Here is a 21,272-nt window from a genome sequence, read left to right as displayed (position 1 = left end):
TGAATCATGAAGTTTTAACTTGCACAATAATAACAGTGTTTATGAAAGGAAAATGCTGGTTTATTTTTCTTCAATTAAGGGAAAAATTCTTGACCTTCATCTCAAAAAAGCTGTTAGATTAAGTGTTGTAATTTAAGGAATAGTTTAGCAGAAAGCAAAAAAAAGAAACATTAATTAATATAGGGTGTAAAACAAATAAGGAACAGACACAGAAGTGAACTGCCCAGGAAATGCATGCACTCAAAGTGAAACTTAATACAATGCTAGGAAATAGTTACGAGGAATAGAAAACTTGATTTAATATAACCTTTTGTTATTTAATGGACTGTCACTACATTAGAGGTGTGTTTCAAACTTAAAACAAAACAACTCAACTGAGATTTCTCCAAAAAGGAATTCAAGACAATCATGTTGTGCCATTCATTTCTTTTAAATCATTTCTGCCATTGATGTAAAATGAGAGAAAGAACCATTTATTTTCCAAGTTGAATATATATTATTGAAAATTGAAGAAACTATTAACTAAAATTTTGAACAGAAATTATTGCCTTATAGACTGAATTAAAGCTTTGTTCTATATAACTCAGTTTTTAAATTCGGATTTATAAACAATTCACAAATTTATGTTTCAAATAATTCACCTGTACTTGGGTTATGAATGTCCAAGGTGATTAGTTCTTACTCCCAGATCTATGTGGTCAAGCAGGAAGACAAATAGTATCTTAAATTATTATAGCACCTTTAATGGAGAACAAAAGCCCAAGATGCTTACCAGAAGCACACAGACAAAAGTCAATAAGTTAACTATGATGCGCAGAAGGGGGAAAAGGTCAGGCAGACAAAGAGATTAATTTTAAAGCAGAGAGGAAAGTGCAAAGCTGAGAGATTGAACTCAGAGCTTAGGTCTACAGCTGAAGGCACAATCACCTGCAGGCAGCAAAGAGGTTTCAGGACATGCACAAGATCAGAGTTAGAGGGATGCAGAGTTTGTGGAAGTTGAAAACTGGAGAAAGTTACAGAGTGAGAGAGGAATGGAGCCATGAAGCAATTTGAACTTGAAAACAGAGATCTTAAATTTGAGGCAGTGGATATTCAGGAGATAATGTGGGGCAGCAAATTAAGGTTCACTCTACATATTAATTACATTGCCTTACAAAATGGCAGAGTACACCATAGCTCAATGCTTGAACCAGCGCTGAGGTCAATGAAATTTCTCTTCTAAAATCGCTTGTGATCAATTTTACCAAGTTAATTTTAATTTGAAAATGGTTTCAAAACACATCTTGCCCTTAGGTACTTGCAAAGTCAGGAAATTGGTGAAGAAGAGGAATATAAGTTTGGGGAAGAAGCTTGATGCTCTCCCTCCTCATTTTATTCAAAACAAGCACAATGGTCACCTCACATTTGTTGAGCAAAGGCTGTAACAGCTCTTTAGCTGATGTTACAGAGGCCTCCAGAGCCAAAATGAAATAACTGGAGCCATAGGCTGCAAAGGCTGTCATGACCATAGTTCCCACTAACAACATTCTGCAGGAGTCTGAGGTGGTCATTTTCTTGGTGAAGCAGTCTGTGCATGCACAGCTGTTTTAACAGGGCCTCAGAAGATATTTGCTACCAGTATGATTTTATAGTGTGGGGTAGTAATGAGTTTCATTTAGTCTGTGATCATGGTGTCTCATGAGATGTGTCTGCTTCCTCTGCTCCTCCTCCATATGATCCAAAATAATCAAGAACAGTAGAAGGCCTCAGACAGAAAACTGCAATCATTCCAGGAAGACTCCAAAGCTTCAAAGCCATGTGATTTCAAGCTGCCTCAAGAAAACAAGCATAAGAACAGTTAATTTGTGATCTCTGTGAATTACAATAGTGGGTGGAGATATCAGCATGACCTTTCTTAGTTTTGATGAGTTGCCATGGACAGAAAAGAGCTCATGTAACATATAGCTGCTTTAAGGACAAAGCACAATGGGCAAAATGAAACTGCAGAATTGATCATGAATATATATTGACAGAATTTCAATACATCTTTGCCATTTTGTTGAGGTAATTGAACATCACTCTGCGTTGTATAACAATTGCGTGAATAGAGGTTACATTTACAACATTTGTCATCTTATTTCAGACAGCTTGCAAGACTCTTCTTGGAGGCCTGCTGCCTTGAAACATCCCTCAGACAATCCCTCCTGGCCCTTGCTCATCAAAACATCTGCCCTTTCACTGACCAAACATTAATCACATGCTTTATTCAAAAATACTTTCTCAACTCATAATGTTTGTGCCACAAATGCTGCTAGTCCTTGACAGCTCCAAGTTTAAATCCCACCTTAAGGCTTTATGGCTGTGGAAGTTGTATCATAATGTGGCAAAACAGATTGATTGTCTGTTATAGATCTTTTGGCTAATCCTTTGGAAATTGGTAGAGTAGGAGAGTTTTCTGGAAAACCAGAACCACTTGGTAGCTTCAGCAGAACAGCTTCCCCACATTAAAAGACCCAACACTGAGATTCTTGCCATGAGCAAATGTTATCCACACACACACAATGCCATTGGTATGTAACATGTCACTTTATTAATACGCAGTTCCCCATTCTCCCACTTGCTGGATAAAAACTAGATGGTGACAATTCCCGACATACATATACATAAGAACTAGGAACAGGAGTAGACCATTCAGCACTTTGAGCCTGCTCTATCACTTGATACGACCATGAGTGATTTCATTTCAAACTCAACAGCACTTTCCTGCCCACTCCCCATAACCCATCAACCCATTACTATTAAAAATCTGTCTATCTCCTCCATAAAAATACTCAACATCTTAGCATACACTGCACTTGGGCAATTAATTCCACAGATTCACAACTGTGAAAGAAGTAGTTTCTCCTTATCTCTATTTTCAATCTGCGACTCTTATCCTAAAGCTATTCCATGTTGTTCCAGATTGCCCCACATAAGGAGACATTGCTATGCCTAATTTATCAACCTTATTTAGCAGCTTATATATAGTACTTCAATTACCTCTCTTGTAATTCTTCTAAACTCAGGAGTATCAGCCTTAACTGCTCAATCTCTCTTCATAAGAGAAATACATCATCTCTGGAGTCAAGCTAATGAACCTCCTCTGAACTGCCTGCAATATAACTGCATCTCCCCTCTCATTTGGTAATGGGGCCAAACTTCTATGTAGTATTTGAGGTACAGTCTCATTAATGCTTTGTACCATTATGGCAACACTTCCCTACAACTATGCTCTGTTCCTTTAACCATAAGAACTAAAATTCCATTTGCCTTCCTTATTAGCCGCTGAACATGCATGCCAGTTTTCTGCAATTTATACACAAGGACATCCAGATACCTCTTCGGAGAAGCACTCTGAAGTTTATCTTCATTTAGATAAGTTGCCTTTCTATTCCTCTCACCAAAATGGAGAACTTTGTACTTATCCACATTAAACTTCATCTGCTAAACTTTGGTCCATTTACCTAACCTACCAAGATCCATTTGTAAATTTGTCATTTCTTAATTGCAACTTACTTTTCCACCAAGTTTAGTGACATCTACATATTTAGCTGAGCACTTTCTATCCCCAAGTCATTAATATAGATTGTAATATAGATAGACATGAAAGTTAGAGCAGTAACCTGGTGATCCCAGCTTGACATTTACTCTTTTGGACCTCCAGAACTCTCAGATTTCAGGGTACAGTGCATAGGCAATGACCATACACATGCCTCATCTTGTCAGATCTCCAGAGCTCCAAAGTCCACATGCCTCATCTTGTCAGATCTCCAGAGCTCCAAAGTCAGATGCTAACTACCCTCTGTATGACATGTCCAGAGCAAATAAGACAACCTGTAGAGATTGTAGCGAGGTCAGCCAGGCAGACCTCAGAGAATCTGAGTTCCCTGATTGGGTCTGTTAACCTGATCCAATCAGAGAGCTGACAGATAAGAACAAAAGTGTCAGACATCCTGTTCAGTCAGAGCTGGCTCTGGGAGAACTGGGTCAGTGTTAAGGATTCTCTACATGTAAATAAAGAATGACTTGGTGACAGGATACTGGCCTCTGTGGAGTTATTTCACAAACCAGGCAGGACAGCTATGACTGCCAGCATTTGATCAGGCACATGGCTGGGGTTTAAGGATGGCACCAGAGCGGAGCTACTGAGCAAAATTCAAGAAGATAGGGCTCGTGGATAAAAGCCCTTAATGAAACCCTTCATGTCAAAAATGACATTCAGCCAGTTCTGGTAAAATTCAGTCGTATATCTCATCTCCACATCCCTTTTCGCAGTTAAATCCGCAACAGGATCAATCAAGAATTCTATTGTAGCATTTTCAAATGCTGTAATCATTTTAGTAGATTAGTTGTGTTAATGCTTGGATTATTTGTTTAATACACTATTTAAGACTCTTCTTGACTGCTACATCTTCATAATTCATTAAGTATTATTACACAAACAATCATACAATAAAATTGTAACAAGCTTTAGAGCCATTCAAAAGACAGGAAATCATTGATGTAGAAACAGAAAATGTCCTACAATGTTAATGAGTTTTGTCCACACAAGAGATGAAAAAGGCTTTGCTGTCAACAGTCCTATTCATCATTCCTCAACATGATGCCTATTGTCTGAGCCTAGCCCTTCAAGTAGCAAGTTTATCCTTCAGCAGGATATTCAATTAGTATAGACAATGTCAGATACACTGCTATAAATCAGGATCTTGCATTCCCTAACTTTGCAGTTTTCCTCATTTCTAATTAAATCCTCATCTTTGGTCTTCTTGGGACATCAAGAAAGAGACTATATTCTGACAAGCAACAGCCCTGTATTTAGTCTGACTCTCTCAGATTTCCTGATATGGACCAATGGCCCAACCTTCACTGCAGGACTAATTTCACACGACCTTAACCAGGGACTGAACAAAATGCAGGAATAATCTCACATTCAGCTTGCAATTTAACACTGCAAACCATTCAGAAATGTTTTGCAGAACCTTGAAGAGGCGGCAGGACTCTCAGCCTTGCCTCTTTTACGGAAAGTCTGCCACATCCTACTCCATTCAGAGACTTGACCAGAGGTTAACAATTCTACTAAACTGCAGTGCACCTTGGAGCTGCTGGCTGCTGCTTGGACTCAAGGCCTAGGATTGGCATTGAATCCAAGGCTAGAGGTGAGTGATGGCAGAAAAGTGGTTTCAGGGTGGTTGTAGGGGAAGAGAGTGCCCAGCATGGCTCCCTCAAACAGATATTGAATGTTTTAACAAAACCCCCCACCCTGGTGCCTGAAACAGCAGCAGTGATGGGATAAGGCCTGTAAAATCAATTAATTCTCAACATATAATGTTAGGTGAGAAGATGAAGCCACAAGATCATCGTACACTGGGTACCAAAATGTGTTACCAAACTGTTTACAGATATAACTACATTGCTTACACTGAGAGGCACTAAAACACTTCCTTATGGCACACAGCATGCAGTGCAATTATCATATAGCGAAGTTCTTGTACTCCAGTTTTTGAAGTTTGCCTTTGGAACAAATCATTAAAATGAAAAGGTCATTATAAGTCCATGTACTATACAGTTTCCAAGTAAAACAAATCATTATTATTGTTTACTTTGACAATCTAACATTATGTACATAACTTTAATGGAAATTACTTGGATATATTATTAATGATATTCTTCCAGTGATTTAATGGAGACATCCAGTGTGACATCTTGTACAGCAAAGATCAAAATGTGCATATAAACAAGTATTGGCAGAGCACATTATGAGTTTAAACATCACAGAAAATTATCAAGTAATACTTACATAATAAAATTACCATACAAAATAATATAGGAGTAAGTGAGGACTGCAGATGCTGGAGATCAGAGCTGAAAATGTGTTGCTGGAAAAGCGCAGCAGGTCAGGCAGCATCCAAGGAGCAGGAGAATCGAAGTTTTGGGCATGAGCCCTTCTTCAGGAAGGGTTCTGAAGAAGGGCTCATGCCTGAAATGTCGATTCTCCTGCTCCTTGGATGCTGCCTGACCTGCTGCGCTTTTCCAGCAACACATTTTCAGCACACAAAATAATATATCAATATAAAGAAATTAGTACATATTTTATTTCATACTCTTGAGACACATTAATATATCTTTTCAATTTTAATTACAATAATTCATGACATTTTGAAACAAGTGTATTTTTTCTATTTTTTGCATGGATTTATTCTAAAAGTCGTCATTTAAGGTTTGAGGGGAATAATTTCTCTGGTCACTTTGTGTAATGGCAAATATATTCAAAAAGAGTGCATTTGCAATCTTGTTACAAACAGTCATCAGAATGCTTCCTCCATTTACTCCTATATAAGAAAGGGGGACTTTTATAGTTCTTTTTTCATGCAGCAAGATTCTGATCATGAACAGCCCCTCTTGTTGCTGTAGTGTGCAAATCCCCAGGCCTCCTTTATACATGTCCTAGAATTGGCTTTGTTCCTTGTCTAGCAAGGTTCAAGCTTTACATTTCCATTTGACAGAGCTGAAGATTGATCAGGTGGCAAGATGGACAAACAACCTACGGTAGGCATTAGGAAATAGTATTGGTGAGAAAACTACTATCGTTAAGAATTAATGTCAATACATTTTACAAAATAAAGCAAAAATTGTCAGAAAATCATTTCTAAAAAATTTAATATCTTCCGTGTCATATTTGTGTATATTGACTCAGTGTGTTAGTATGAAAGGGTGATGCTAAATTTGTGCCTATAGAAAGAAAAGCTTTGCAAGACACTGTAGAATATGTACTACATTGGATAAATTGTTAAATTGATAACTGGTTTCTTGAGAATACAGCTCTCTTTGCATAATCTTTCACTTTTGAACCTAGAACCCATTCATGTTATAAAGTTTTGGATGTCTACATCCTTCAGGTACAGATTTATATAATTTTAAGTGGTGAAATCATGTACCTGAATATTGTTCACAATACTGGTTATTGGATGAGATGGTTGTACCAAAGTGATGATGGAAATAAATTAATATGCATGTTTTATTGTAAATCTTTTAGTACTCAGTGATTGGAAAGGTTTTGTTATTTGGAATTAAGAAATTAGTTTTTGAAAATGGTGTGCATTTTACATTATATTGAAACACCATTGTGCTTTCAAAAAGAGTCGTCACCAATCCTGTGAAATCTTTCTGCGGTTATTGCTCCTATTCTTTTAGTTGGGTCACTTTGTTTTCTGCTCATTAGCAGTAATACTACCTAGGCAGAAAATCAGTAGTCCATAAACTAAAAGCTTCTTTGGACGCCAAATTACCCCACTAATAGTGTAAAATCAATTAACACCTCCTGGGACATCATTATTGTCACATTAAGGCACCTGATATCCTCCAGGACCAATAAGTGATTTATGGAAATTCAAATCATATGCCTCAGAAAAACAAACAATGTGGATTACAGAGCTTCACCTATAGACATGAGAGATGCAGACAACTGTAAAACACACAGGAGCATCCTGATTAATTTCAGTTTATGAGATGTTGTGATGTGTTTACTTACATTGTCACTGATGCTAATACAACGCTTGTTATGTAAGCTCCCTGTCAAGACATTAACTGCATACTTTACCCCATGTTTTTGGCCACATCAGGGTGCTTTTAATTATGGTGATGCTGTCTGACATGATCTGATGCCATTGTATAAAGATACATTCTTTGTTAGCAATGATCTTAGTTTCAGACTCCTCGGTGTATTTGCAACCATGGCAACAGAATAGTAAGCTAAAGCCAATGAAATAATCAGAAAGTCTCATAGCAATTGTATTTCATAAGGACACAAGTTCCCAAGGGTAGGAATTCAGTTTCCCTGCCTATTAGAATCATTAATAAACAGTCCTCATCAGAAGCACAAGCTCTTTCTACAGAGGTATTGCAAATGCTTTCATGAACTGCACAAAACAATTTGTTTAAGATTTGCAAAGATTCTTGCTAGTGTAATTAGCACCAAATCTCTGTGCACTCCTGCTTCTAGCTGAATATGCTTATATCCCAAATATAAAGTTGAGTGAATTCAATTCATTCATTTAAACATTATAGTTAATTTAACCAAATCTGTAGTGTTTGTTCAGAATAGCTGTGTCCCACATAGTCCTTGCAGTAGTCAGGTTGGTTTGAATAGCACTATTGACAATCAAGAGTGTGTCACTGTTGTGTAAAGACCCAGTCGTTAGGTGTAAAATGATAATTAAGCCATTATGATGGGTAAATGTCAAGTCAGAAATATAACCATACGAAAGCAAAATAAATACTCGAGACCAAGAGTATGACAAGACATGCCTGTTTAAATTGTAAAATAAATTCCATAATAAATTTACCTAAAGCTGCCAAGTAGAAGTGTAAGCCTTAAACAAGAACATTGTTTATAAGATCTCTGATCTCAGCACTCACCAGCTGGTGGGGCTATAGTGCCATGTTATTTTATAGATACTATTTTCTGGGTCACATTCTGGACTGTTTTAACAATTACAACCAATAAGGTGGATGGCTAGAAAGAGTGAACAATATTGAGCAAAAATGACGACAAAAATTGTTAATCTCTTGTTTTGTGTTGCTTTGAGAAGTTCTGCCTCTCCAAAAATTGAGAAATAAATATTAGCAAGTACTTTTAAAAAAATGACTCACTTGTGTATACTTATTGAGGTCATGTATGAGCAATGTCTGCAGGATCCGTTGCTGTGCACTCAATGGCACAAAAGGTTTTACTCTAAGACTTGCATTAGTTATCTAAATGAACACAAAAGTTTTGAGAGAAAAATAGAAATTGCTGAAAAAGCTCAGCAGGTCTGGCAGCAGGACCGTCCACACCCCCCTACGACCCACCCTCCCATTCTGGCACTTTCCCCTGCCACCGCAGGAACTGTAAAACCTGTGCCCACACCTCCTCCCTCACCTCCATCCAAGGCCCTAAAGGAGCCTTCCACATCCATCAAAGTTTCACCTGCACATCCACCAATATCATTTATTGTATCCGTTGCTCCCGATGTGGTCTCCTCTACATTGGGGAGACTGGGCGCCTCCTCGCAGAGCGCTTTAGGGAACATCTCCGAGACACCCGCACCAATCAACCAAACCGCCCCGTGGCCCAACATTTCAACTCCCCCTCCCACTCTGCCGAGGACATGGAGGTCCTGGGCCTCCTTCACCGCCGCTCCCTCACCACCAGATGCCTGGAGGAAGAACGCCTCATCTTCCGCCTCGGAACACTTCAACCCCAGGGCATCAATGTGGACTTCAACAACTTCCTCATTTCCCCTTCCCCCACCTCATTCTAGTTTCAAACTTCCAGCTCAGTTACTGTCTCCTTGACTTGTCCGACCTGCCTATCTTCTTTTCCACCTATCCACTCCACCCTCTCCTCCTTGACCTATCACCTTCATCTCCTCCCCCACTCACCCATTGTACTCTATGCTACTCTCTCCCCACCCCCACCCTCCTCTAGCTTATCTCTCCATGCTTCAGGCTCACTGCCTTTATTCCTGATGAAGGGCTTTTGCCCGAAACGTTGATTTCGCTGCTCGTTGGATGCTGCCTGAACTGCTGTGCTCTTCCAGCACCACTAATCCAGTATTCAAGGTTGGCATGCCTAGAAGAGAAGTGGCAGTGAGTTAAGTACTAAATATACTAAAGCGGAACAACTGCAGATGCTATAAATCAAAGACAAAAATAGAAACTGCTGGAAAATTACAGCTGATCTGGCAGCATCTGTGGAGGGAAATTAGAGTTAACATTTTGGGTCGAGTGACCCTTCCTCAGAATGTCTGACTTTCAGCATTGGCAGTTCTTTTGGTTTTTGCAAATGTTTTGAGTGACAGAACTGAATAAAGCAAACAAGGTCTGCAGAACAAGTTCCTTAATTAGTGAAAAAATGAATGTTGTCAAAGATTTTTGTCCTGCACACATCAGGACAGATGCAAGCATGCCAAATTTCAAAAGGAGCAACAATTTATACTGCATAAAACAAGGTTGATTGGTTGGCACGTAGTCTTTGATTGGTTGAGGTATTTCCATGGAGAATGTACCAGAAAGCAGTGCTCAGCATTACTAAAAATTCCTCATCTTAAATTCAGCACATAAGGTGAAAGTACAGACAATTTATGTTCAAAGGTTATCTTTAATTAAAAAATATTCTAAGGCACCTCACAGGGGTAATGTAAAACAAAACACTCCACTACTAAGGGCAATAATTCAGGCAGATGGCTAAAATGTGATCAAACGGGGAGATGCCACGTGGCTTCCTAAAGAAGAGATAAAGAGACCAAGAGTTAGAAAGCTTAATGAAAAGAAAAGTTTGCATTTTTATAGCAATTTTCACAATCATTTTGATGTATCAAGGCACATTGCAAAATACAAGGAGGAATACAGAGCACAATAAAACTATTAAAATTAGAGATGCACATAGATTAGGTGAGTACGGATATACCAAAAGACATCCCCAGAGTTTATTGTGTGGGAAGTGGTTACTAAGTTAGAAAGGGGCAAGGCCATGGCAAAATTTGAAAATAAATGATTGAACATTTTAAAGGAGATATGTTGCTTTCCTGGGAGCCAATGTAGCTCTACAAACAAAGGGGTGGTGTATCAATGGGATTATGTATGAATCAGGAAATGGGCAACAGATTTTTAAATGATCTTAATGTCAGAGGTCAACTTGGAGTATATTGGAACAGTAAAATCTAGAGTTAACAATAGCATTGCAGAGGATGTCTATGAGCAGACAAGTGAAAGCATGGCCTGATGCTACAGAATAAAAACAAAAAATTGTGGATGCTGGAAATCTGAAACAATAAAAAGTGGGATGTGCTGGAGAAACTCAACAGGTCTGGCAGCATCGGTAAAGAGAGAAGCAGAGTTAATGTTTCAAATCAGATACTACAGAGTTGGAATTAAGTAATCTTTGTAATAGTGTGATGTGATTGGAAGATCATGTCAATGTCAAATATAATAGAATTGTTAACCAACAAACAAACAGTCTGGTTCCACCATAGGCAGTTTCCAGGGAGAGAGATGGAATTGGTGGCTAGTGAATGCAGTTTTAGTCTTCCAAATATTTCATTGAATTCACTGTCTGCTCATTCAGTGATGCGTATCAGACAAGCACAACCTAATTGTTTTGCAACAGTATCCAAGTAAAACTAACCGAAAATATATAAGTTATGAAGATCTTAACAACCCTTATTTCTCTTCTAATTTGCATTCATATGCAAAGAAGCTTTTGAGTTGTTCAATGTTAGTTTTGTGCAAGAAATGAGAGCAGTTGAAATGAGCAATGAATAGTTTCTGAGGAAGCACTAATCTGCTTGGATGGTTGAAAATTTTGTGGAGGTGAAAGTACTGCAGACATTGAAAATCTCAAAAATAAAAGCAGTAAGTTCTGGAAACATATCAGATCCACAAACATCCATGGGGAAACAGATCCTTCACATTTTGGGTGCCACCTTTTGTCAGAACAGAGGAAATCGGGCAAGCTGGTGATTAAGACAAAAAGGGGATAATTTTTGTTAAATTAAAGAAGAACAAAAATGGAAGTGATGTTATTGATTATTTCAGTTAAATTAAAGAAACATTACATGAAGTAAAAGATGTTGAAGAAACAATGGAGACGTGAATGGTAAAAGAGTGTCACGACATGAGGCAATGGTTAAATGTAGAGAATTCAAGCTCAGCTGTACAAGTCATAGTGAAAATAGTTGCAACCAAAGTACAGTCTAAAAATATACCAAGAGATGTCAGAGAACCAGAGACACAGGGAACTGCAAATTTCCAAGGAGATGGTTACAGAAGCATTTTCCCTCATGACAGAAAATCCAATAATTCGTAGCACCGCTCACCTGGTGTCACAGTAGTCAAAGGTAGACTGGCCTTGGACTTCTTTACCACTGGTTCATTCTTTGAAACAGCTGTAGTGTCTCTCAAATGAGTGCACACCACCATATCTCACTCATCACCGGTGCCTTTCTTTCACAAAACTTGCACAGTACATTCAGTTCCAGTCAGATGGGCCCCTCCTGGCTTGAAATATGGTGAGTTTTACCTCGATCACTGAATTTTCCCCATGGCATAATTGATTACACCAATGTGGCCATCAAGCCATCTAGCGTCTGCCCAGTTTGATTCATCGACAGGAATGCATCCATCCACTCAATGTTCAATCATGTAGCTACAACAGCTTCCTTCATGTGGGCAGATACTTCCCTGCCAGCTGCCATAACTTCTTCATCCTCTGGAAGTCCAGGCTACCTAGGCATCTTGATTCCAGATGTATTTCATCGGAATGCTATGACCCAGTGGACGACATGGTCTACAAGTCACTTTGTGCTGCCTGTGAGCAGGCTTCCATTGAAAAGGTTTTGCCCAGAATAGTTAGGAAGTGGAATTTCCCAAAGTAATTTTTAAATGTGGGAGTGAGTTTGTTAATTAGCAACAAACAGTCCAGCCCACACACCCTGCCAACCACTCCCCCCCAACCCCCCACCCCCAGTCAACTCAGCTGATTACGTGATTAAGAACTGATTGATGAGTGTGGGTACACTCCTCAGTCTTTCGCAGACCTCAATTCTGGCATCTAAGGTGACCAGGTGACCAGGCAGCTTCTGGTCCAAAACTCCTCAGTTGGGGTCTAATCCTGGGGATTCAGCAGTGAGAAAGTAAGTATTTATAATTCTCTTCTTGTGTTAAGGATCAGGAGGATCAGAGACAAGGGCTGGGATAGCTTTCAGAGAGCAACCCCTTGCTTCCTATCTATGCCTCTGATTGATGCAATTCAACTAAACCCTCCTCCTCCTGGCAGGCAGTTTGCCTTGTTTTGTTAGACAAGAAAGTAGCCACTTTTCTGTCTATGGGTTTGCACGTTGAGACCTTAAATTGTCACTAACAGACCAGTTAAGGGCCTTTACTTGGTACCAGGTGGAGAAGGATGCCGATGGACCTTCTCACCCTGGAATTAATTTTTGGCATGGAGAGGAACGGGTGAATATCTTGCCAGGGCTAAGTCACCCAATTGCTTCCATCTATTGCTACCTCCAGGCGTGACAGAACTCCACCCAAAGTCTTACCACTCATGAGTGACACACATTTATCTCAAGGTTTTACTGCCTCTTCCTGTCAAAAACCCAATTCCTTTCACCATCTTTTCTCGCATTCTTGCCATTATTGAGTGGAAGCCCAATTTTCTGGCATCATGTGACAACATTCATGCTGGGTTGAAAATGAGAAATGCCCAAGTACAAATGAGGCAAATCCAAGGCAACACTCATTGCATGGTATTACATGTTGGTTTCCACTCCTGGTCACATTCACACATTGCTTTACTTGTGGCTTGGGAGGAGGTTGAGGTGGTTTGCTCCCCTGCCTCTGCTTGCAGCTGAGATGCGTGTTCCAGTCAACCTTGTTATAGAGGCATCAGTGGGAGCATCTCCAGAGCCTGCTACACTGCTGTCTATGCAGCAACAGCCCCTCCACTGGGCCTGACTGGGTAGATACTCCTTCAAACATGCCAACATCTCTCTGCACAATCAATGTCACTGACTGATCCAAGCCACAGATGTGCTATGCACCCTGTCTGTTGCTTATGCGGTTCCTGCAACAAGTACTACTGTAAATACTCTCCATACAGTTGTTGATATCCTCAATGAGGGAGTTCATGTATTCAGAATCCTGAGGCAGGTTCAGACACATGGGCCAAATGGACTCCTCCATTCTTAGCTTGTGACTGTGCACTCTCTCAGAAGACCCTGACATGTGGGCACACATCTCTAACTGCTGTTGGAAGTGAAACTCCTGATCTGAGATTCTAGTGGCCCTTCAGCTTAGCAAAGTGTGAGCTTGACTTAAATCAGGCCCATTCAGTCCCACATCCATTCCTAATCTTGCGGTCCATCCAACTCAACTTCCAGCCAATTAACAGGCCACTCTGAGAAAATCAAGGCGACAGTAAATTGCACCCACTCTGACCCTGAGGAAAGCTTCCATTCATATGTTACCTGAGCCCCAGAAAGAAAATGAGGCACCTTGCTTCTCCTCAGAAGCAGAAGCCATTGTGTTTTACTAAGAATCACAGAAGTTTGCATCACAGAAGGAAGTCATGTTCTCATGTCTATGCATGTCTCTCGGTTTTATTAGGGTATATGTCCTACGCAATTCAAACCTCTGAACTCCCAACATCTGATATATTTCAGTGCAAGGGCCAGTTCCCACACCTTTTCAGGGAAAGGGTGCACAAACAACGAGATCTAGGCTAGCAGATATTGAGCAGGAACTCAGAGCAGGAAACAGCAAACTTGCAGAATTTGGAACAAATCGGAAATGAGTGAGTGTTCTGCCTGGAGCCAAATCAGAGAAAACTGGGAGGCTGGGTCAAAAGGAAGCAAGGGTGGGTCATGGCTTACATACAAGAAATCAGAGGATAGGACAGTGGACAATAGAACGCCTGGACCTGCACTATGGCTACAATAAAGTAGAAAAGTGAATGAACAGGAAAGTCAAGGGCTGCCTGAAGCCAGGAAATAGTACAATTCTACAGTGTTCCCTTTACCCTCAATATGAATATAGAGTGAATGTCCCAAAACTGGTATTATCACAAAAATTGCAGCAGCAATACTTTTTTTTAATATTGCCACTGCCTCCAGGCCACAACACATGATATAAAGTAAGTTTTATTAAAGAAAAGTATTACTGCTGTAATTTTTGTGATGATGCCAATTGCTTTTCCCTCACTCTGGAGACATGTCTAGACTCCGTATGCTTTGTTATACCTGTAGTATAACTAAGAAACTCAATATGTGCATAATCACAAATGTGAATTTGCGACTTATTACACAGTGTGCCACCATGACACCAAAGATTATACATTCGTATTCAGCAAAATTTTGCTTACAATTTTTTCTGTATCAGTGAACTCACAATATCAAGAGTTAACCACTGCCTGACAATTTGATAGAACTATGAAAATTCATGGCCCAGACATTCCAAATGGAAACCTTATTTTCAGCCTTGATTACATTAAAACTGACCCAGTTATGCTTAGTTGTCTTCTGCACTGGAGATTCCTGGATGGGGCCATTTGTGGATAGAGCTGTTCCAGAATCTAAAAATACAGCAACAAAGAGGATCAACACCCCCCCTTTTAAAACAGTAATTGTGCTGTGTTCTGAGATTTAACTTGCTCATGACAAAGTCAGCCACTTCAACAACTCTTATGAAAGGGTAAATATGTAAGATTGGGGTAAGGGTGCCAGGTGGATGAGGGGCGTAGTGTAAAAGGTGGATAGGATCCCCAGATGGGTAAGGTTGGTAGCATGTATGAGAGGGGTCTGCAAAATGGATGAGGCCTCACATGGGGACTATAGGATGGATGAGGTCTCACATCGGGACTGTAGGATGGATGAGGTCTCACATGGGGACTGTAGGATGGATGAGATCTCACATGGAGACTGTGGTTTGCAGCATGTATGAGAGGGGTCTGCATGATGGATGAGGTTTCACATGGGGATTGCAGGATGGATGAGGTCTCACATGGGGAATGTGGGATGGTTGAGGTCTCACATGGAGACTGCATGATGGATGAGGTCTCACATGGGGAATGGAGGATGGATGAGGTCTCACATGGGGAATGGAGGATGAATGAGGTCTCACATGGGGAATGGAGGATGGATGAGGTCTCACATGGGGAATGGAGGATGAATGAGGTCTCACATGGGGAATGGAGGATGGATGAGGTCTCACATGGGGACTGTAGGATGGATGAGGTCTCACATCGGGACTGTAGGATGGATGAGGCCTCACATGGGGACTGTAGGATGGATGAGGTCTCACATGGGGACTCTGATAGATGAGGTCTCACATGGGGACTCGATGATAGATGAGGTCTCAACATGGGGATGCCATGATGGGTGAGGCCTCACATGGGGACTCCATGATGGATGAGGTCTCACATGGGGACTATAGGATGGATGAGGTCTCACATGGGGATGTAGGATGGATGAGGTCTCACATGGGGACTCCACGAAGGATGAGGTCTCAACATGGGGATTTCAGGATGGATGAGGTCTCACATGGGGACTGTAGGAGGGATGAGGTCTCACATGGGGACTCTATGATAGATGAGGTCTCAACATGGGGATTGCAGGATGGATGAGGTCTCACATGGGGACTGTAGGATGGATGAGGTCTCACATGGGGATTGCAGGATGGATGAGGTCTCACATAGGGACTGTCGGATGGATGAGGTCTCACATGGGGATTGCAGGATGGATGAGGTTTCACATGGGGATGCCATGATGGGTGAGGCCTCACATGGGGACTCCACGATGGATGAGGCCTCACATGGGGACTCCATGATGGATGAGGCCACAGATGGGGACTCCATGATGGATGAGGTCTCACATGGGGACTCTGTGATAGGTGAGGTCTCAACATGGGGATTGCAGGATGGATGAGGTCTCACATGGGGACTGTAGGATGGATGAGGTCTCACATGGGGATGCCATGATGGGTGAGGCCTCACATGGGGACTCCATGATGGATGAGGTCTCACATAGGGACTATAGGATGGATGAGGTCTCACATGGGAACTGTAGGATGGATGAGGTCTCACATGGGGATGCCATGATGGGTGAGGCCTCACGTGGGGACTCCATGATGGGTGAGGTCTCACATAGGGACTGTAGGATGGATGAGGCCTCACATGGGGACTGTAGGATGGATGAGGTCTCAACATGGGGATTGCAGGATGAATGAGGCCTCACATGAGGACTGTAGGATAGATGAGGCCTCACATGGGGACTCCATGATGGATGAGGTCTCACATAGGGACTATAGGATGGAAGAGGTCTCACATGGGGACTGTAGGATGGATGAGGTCTCACATGGGGACTGTAGGATGGATGAGGTCTCACATGGGGACTGTAGGATGGATGAGGTCTCACATGGGGACTGTAGGATGGATGAGGTCTCACATGGGGACTGTAGGATGGATGAGGTCTCACATGGGGACTGTAGGATGGATGAGGTCTCACATGGGGACTCCACGATGGATGAGGCCTCACATGGGGACTCCATGATGGATGAGGCCACAGATGGGGACTCCATGATGGATGAGGTCTCACATGGGGACTCCATGATAGGTGAGGTCTCAACATGGGGATTGCAGGATGGATGAGGCCTCACATGGGGACTATAGGATGGAAGATGTCTCACATGGGGACTGTAGGATGGATGAAGTCTCACATGGGCACTCCACGATGTATGAGGCGTCACATGGGGACTCCATGATGGATGAGGCCTCACATGGGGACTGTAGGATGGATGAGGTCTCATATGGGGACTCTATGATAGATGAGGTCTCAACATGGGGATTGCAGGATGGGTGAGGTCTCAATGGGGACTGTGGATGCCAACTAAGGGACTGAATGCACAGGGTGGGTTAAACACTGGTGTTCTGAAGCAGCCCTTCTTGGTTAAGATCTGAATCTGAATATGCCAAGGAAGGGGAAGTAACAATATAATATGCCAAAAGGGACCTGGTGGGTTGGGTTGTACAAAGGAGGGTTGTGGTTTTCCCAAAGGATGGACAAGGCAGGTCACATGACCAGATGCTGGCAGCCTGGTCACCACTTGGGTCAGTGATGTAGAGGAACAGCCAGTGGTGCTGTGAGAAGATCAATGACTTTACATAGAATCCCTACAATGTGGAAGCAAGCCATTTGGCCCATCGAGTCCACATCAATCTTCCGAAGAGCAGCTCGCCCAACCCTGTAACCCTGCATTCCCCATGGCTCACCCACCCAGCCTGCATATCCCTGGGCATTATGGGCAACTTACCATGGCCAATCCACCTAACCTGCACACCTTTGGACTGTGGGAGGAAAATGGAGCACTTGGAGGAAATCCACAGGGAGAATATGCAAACTCAACACAGACAGTTGCCCAAACTGGAATTGAACCCTGGTCCCTGGCACTGTGAGGCAGCAGTGCTAACCACTGAGCCATATTGCCAATCCCCCTCTCTACTCCACCAGGGGTATGCGCCACAATCTTCTCTCTGCTGCTTCATACTCACTATCTCTACTGCTTCACCCACTCCCAACCATGGCTATGGTCCACCACTCTCATGATTGAGATAATATCTTCCCTCATTCAGTTCTCATTTCTCCCAACTTCCCACACCAATAAATCCTGCATTCCCTTTGCACAGCCTCCTCATGCCACCTAAACACCTCAGCATCTGTTGGCATGAATGAGGTGGTCAGTGAGGTCTGGGGAGGAGAGATGCACAACAAAACAGCTCCCGAATTAGGGACCCTGAAACTCATGTGTCCCGCATGGCCCTGTGTTTCTCTTTAAAGGGCCCCACAGGTTGAGATACCTAGCCTGCCTAGTCCGGATAAGCTTGCAGCCAATTTCTATCCTATTGCATACTTTTGATTTCCAGCATGATGGAAGGTGACATTGAGTGCTCTCTGGCTGATGGCTTCCAGCATTGGTGTCTGTGTGTTAATGAGGCTTCAGATATCTACATCCCATCTCTGGTAGCCCTTTCTGTGAACCTCATTCACATTCCCAGAGCTCAACCCGACCTGTTTGTATGGCAGTGCAGTTGCCACATTTCTGCTCAAGCTCGTACCATATGAGTTGATCATGTCAAGTATGGTCATACACTGCTCCCCATTGAAGACAGTGTACTCCTGACCTTGGAAGAATCCCCCTCCCAGATGACCCTTCCCACCTGATTTACTGTACTCTCCCCTTACATTACTGTTGCAGCCCCACCTCCCTTTCACACATGTCATCTCTGCTTGCCTGCACCATGCAATGCCCAATCCTGAAGAATAGTTTCCTGACTGTCTTTCTTGTCCCCCCATCCTGCTTATTAACTGTAGAATGACCTGACAGATTGGTCATGGCCCAGAATCTTGTAACTACAGTGCAGTGCAGCACAGCAAAGTTAAGCTTACTGGGGTTGCCTTGACATGGAGGTCTCAGCATTCCCACATGAGCATGTCAGACTTAAAGAGACTGAGAAACCTCATGAATGACGAACCTTTTGACCCAGGTTAGGGACTGCAATGAGATAAAAGAAGGGCTTGAATAAGATTAAAGTGGATGGAAGAAGTATTAGTGGTGATACCAGGAACAGCGGAGGTGGAGAGGTATCCTGAGAGAGTGAGAAGTGCAAAGAGGAAGAAGAGTTATTAAGAGGATGAGGAGGGTGAGAGCCATTGAATGGAGATGCTGTTTACAATGATAAGAGTTGTGGATTAGTAGCCTTGGTGATGTTACTGTGCAATGACAGAGTTAGAGTGAATGTGAAGAGGCAGAGAGGGAAGATGATGGCATTTTCCCTTGTGGAACATCAAAGATCATTAGCCTTCTTATACTGCTGTGTGTTTCTCTTGGAGCATAGGCTGCAAATTGTGTCCAGGCAGGCTGTATCTGGTGTCATGCCTCCAATGAGAATCCACAGGCAAGAGGATGGCCTTCCTCTCCATCACCCTCCCTGTCAGTACTTCCAGCTCACTTTCTTTAAAGTGAGGCATTAACCTCCCTTTGTATGATGTCTGAATCACAAAAGTAACAAAACATCTGACTATGAGGGGCAATTCATGGTTTACAGTATTTGAAGTGGTGTGCAGCTGGGGTTCAAATATGGAAAAGGCAGTGTAAGCAGTTCAATGCCTGAGTATAATGAGCAGATCCACCTCTTTTGGAGCATGATTGGTGAAAAGGGTACCATACATAATACAGACATTTGCGTGAGGGAAGTTACAATGGGTCATGGTGAGAAACCATGTGAAACTTCTCAAAAATGGGAAAACTCAGAGTTAGGTTTCCTCATTGTCTTAATGACATCTACCTTACTAAGGTAACTTGTATCTGAATGTTATCACGTAACACCTACAGGAGAAAGTGAGAACTGCAGATGCTGGAGATTCGAGTCGAAAAGTGTGGTGTTGGAAAAGCACAGCCAATTAGGCAGCATCTGAGGAGCAGGAGAGTCAACATTTCGAGCATGAGCTCCTCATCAGGAATGGGGGAGTGGCCCAAGGGGGCTGAGAGATAAATTGGGGGGGTGGGTGTTGGGGTGAAGGTGGCTGGGAACGCGATAGGTAGATGAAGGTGGCGAGGGGGGTGGGGGGGGAAAGAATGGTTGTGATCGTGATAGGTTGGAGAGGAGGGTGGACCAGAGAGGTAGGAAGGAAGATGGACAGGTAGGACAGTCCAAAAGGGTGGCGCTGAGTTGGAAATTTGAATCTGGGATAAGGTGGGGGGAGGGGAAATGAGGAAACTGGTGAAATCCACATTGATCCCATGTGGTTGGAGGGTCACAAGGTAGAAGATGAGGCTTTCTTCCTCCAGGTGTTGGGTGGCTAGAGTTTGGCAGTGGAAAAGGTCCACCTACACCTTGGATAAGATAAGAGCATCTTCTTATTAAGACTCATTAGTGGCTCCAGTCTACCACTGGAAACCAAGTAGGTCCTTAAAAACAGTCAAGAAAATTGGATGGTGGCAGCAAAACATATAAAACATATAACATGGTAATCAGCTTCTGATAAGTACTTTAAGACTAATCACAACCTCAAAAATCTTAAAATAGCAAAGGAATTTAACCAGTTGCAATAGAAAGCAAACAGGTAAAGAGAGACCAACTTCTGACAAATCTGTGCAAAGGTAAGTGAGTCAGAGAACAAACAATCCAGTGATAAACTGTTGCTTCAGTAATCAGCTAATGGAGAGCTGGTATAGGATTTCATCAGGCTTTCCAGACAAATGGCAAAACCCAAAAAGAAAAAGAATCCTCTTGCCTGTAGATTGTCATTGGAGGCCACAATACTATTCAGAGCCTGCCTGGACCCAGATAGTAGCCTGGGTCACTGCTGTTTTGCAATTATTTATGTTGGCATAAGAGAATTGATTCATGCTGGATTAGTGGTGCTGGAAGAGCACAGCAGTTCAGGCAGCATCCAACGAGCACCTTTATTCCTGATGAAGGGCTTTTGCCCGAAACGTCGATTTTGCTGTTCGTTGGATGCTGCCTGAACTGCTGTGCTCTTCCAGCACCACTAATCCAGTATTTGGTTTTCAGCATCTGCAGTCATTGTTTTTACCTAATTGATTCATGCTGTCAATAGAATCAAATTCTGCAACTACACAGGGAAGGCAGAAGACTTATGCCAGAGGGCATAATCTCAGAATGAAGGTCATATATTTAAGATAGAGGTGAGGAGGAACAG

The 21,272-nt window shown here is 42.2% G+C and overlaps 1 protein-coding gene across 1 annotated transcript in view; it reads right to left on the bottom strand.

Annotated features, from left to right (window-relative positions):
- LOC140478424 (uncharacterized) overlaps nucleotides 1-21,272 on the bottom strand; it is a 361,667-nt gene that overhangs the window by 48,864 nt on the left and 291,531 nt on the right. The window lies entirely within an intron of this gene.

This window comes from Chiloscyllium punctatum, chromosome 6 (genome assembly GCF_047496795.1).
Source record: "Chiloscyllium punctatum isolate Juve2018m chromosome 6, sChiPun1.3, whole genome shotgun sequence".
Lineage (NCBI taxonomy): Eukaryota > Metazoa > Chordata > Chondrichthyes > Orectolobiformes > Hemiscylliidae > Chiloscyllium > Chiloscyllium punctatum.
The sequence above is the reverse complement of the archived record's forward strand: the minus strand, read 5'-3'. Positions and strand labels throughout refer to the sequence as shown.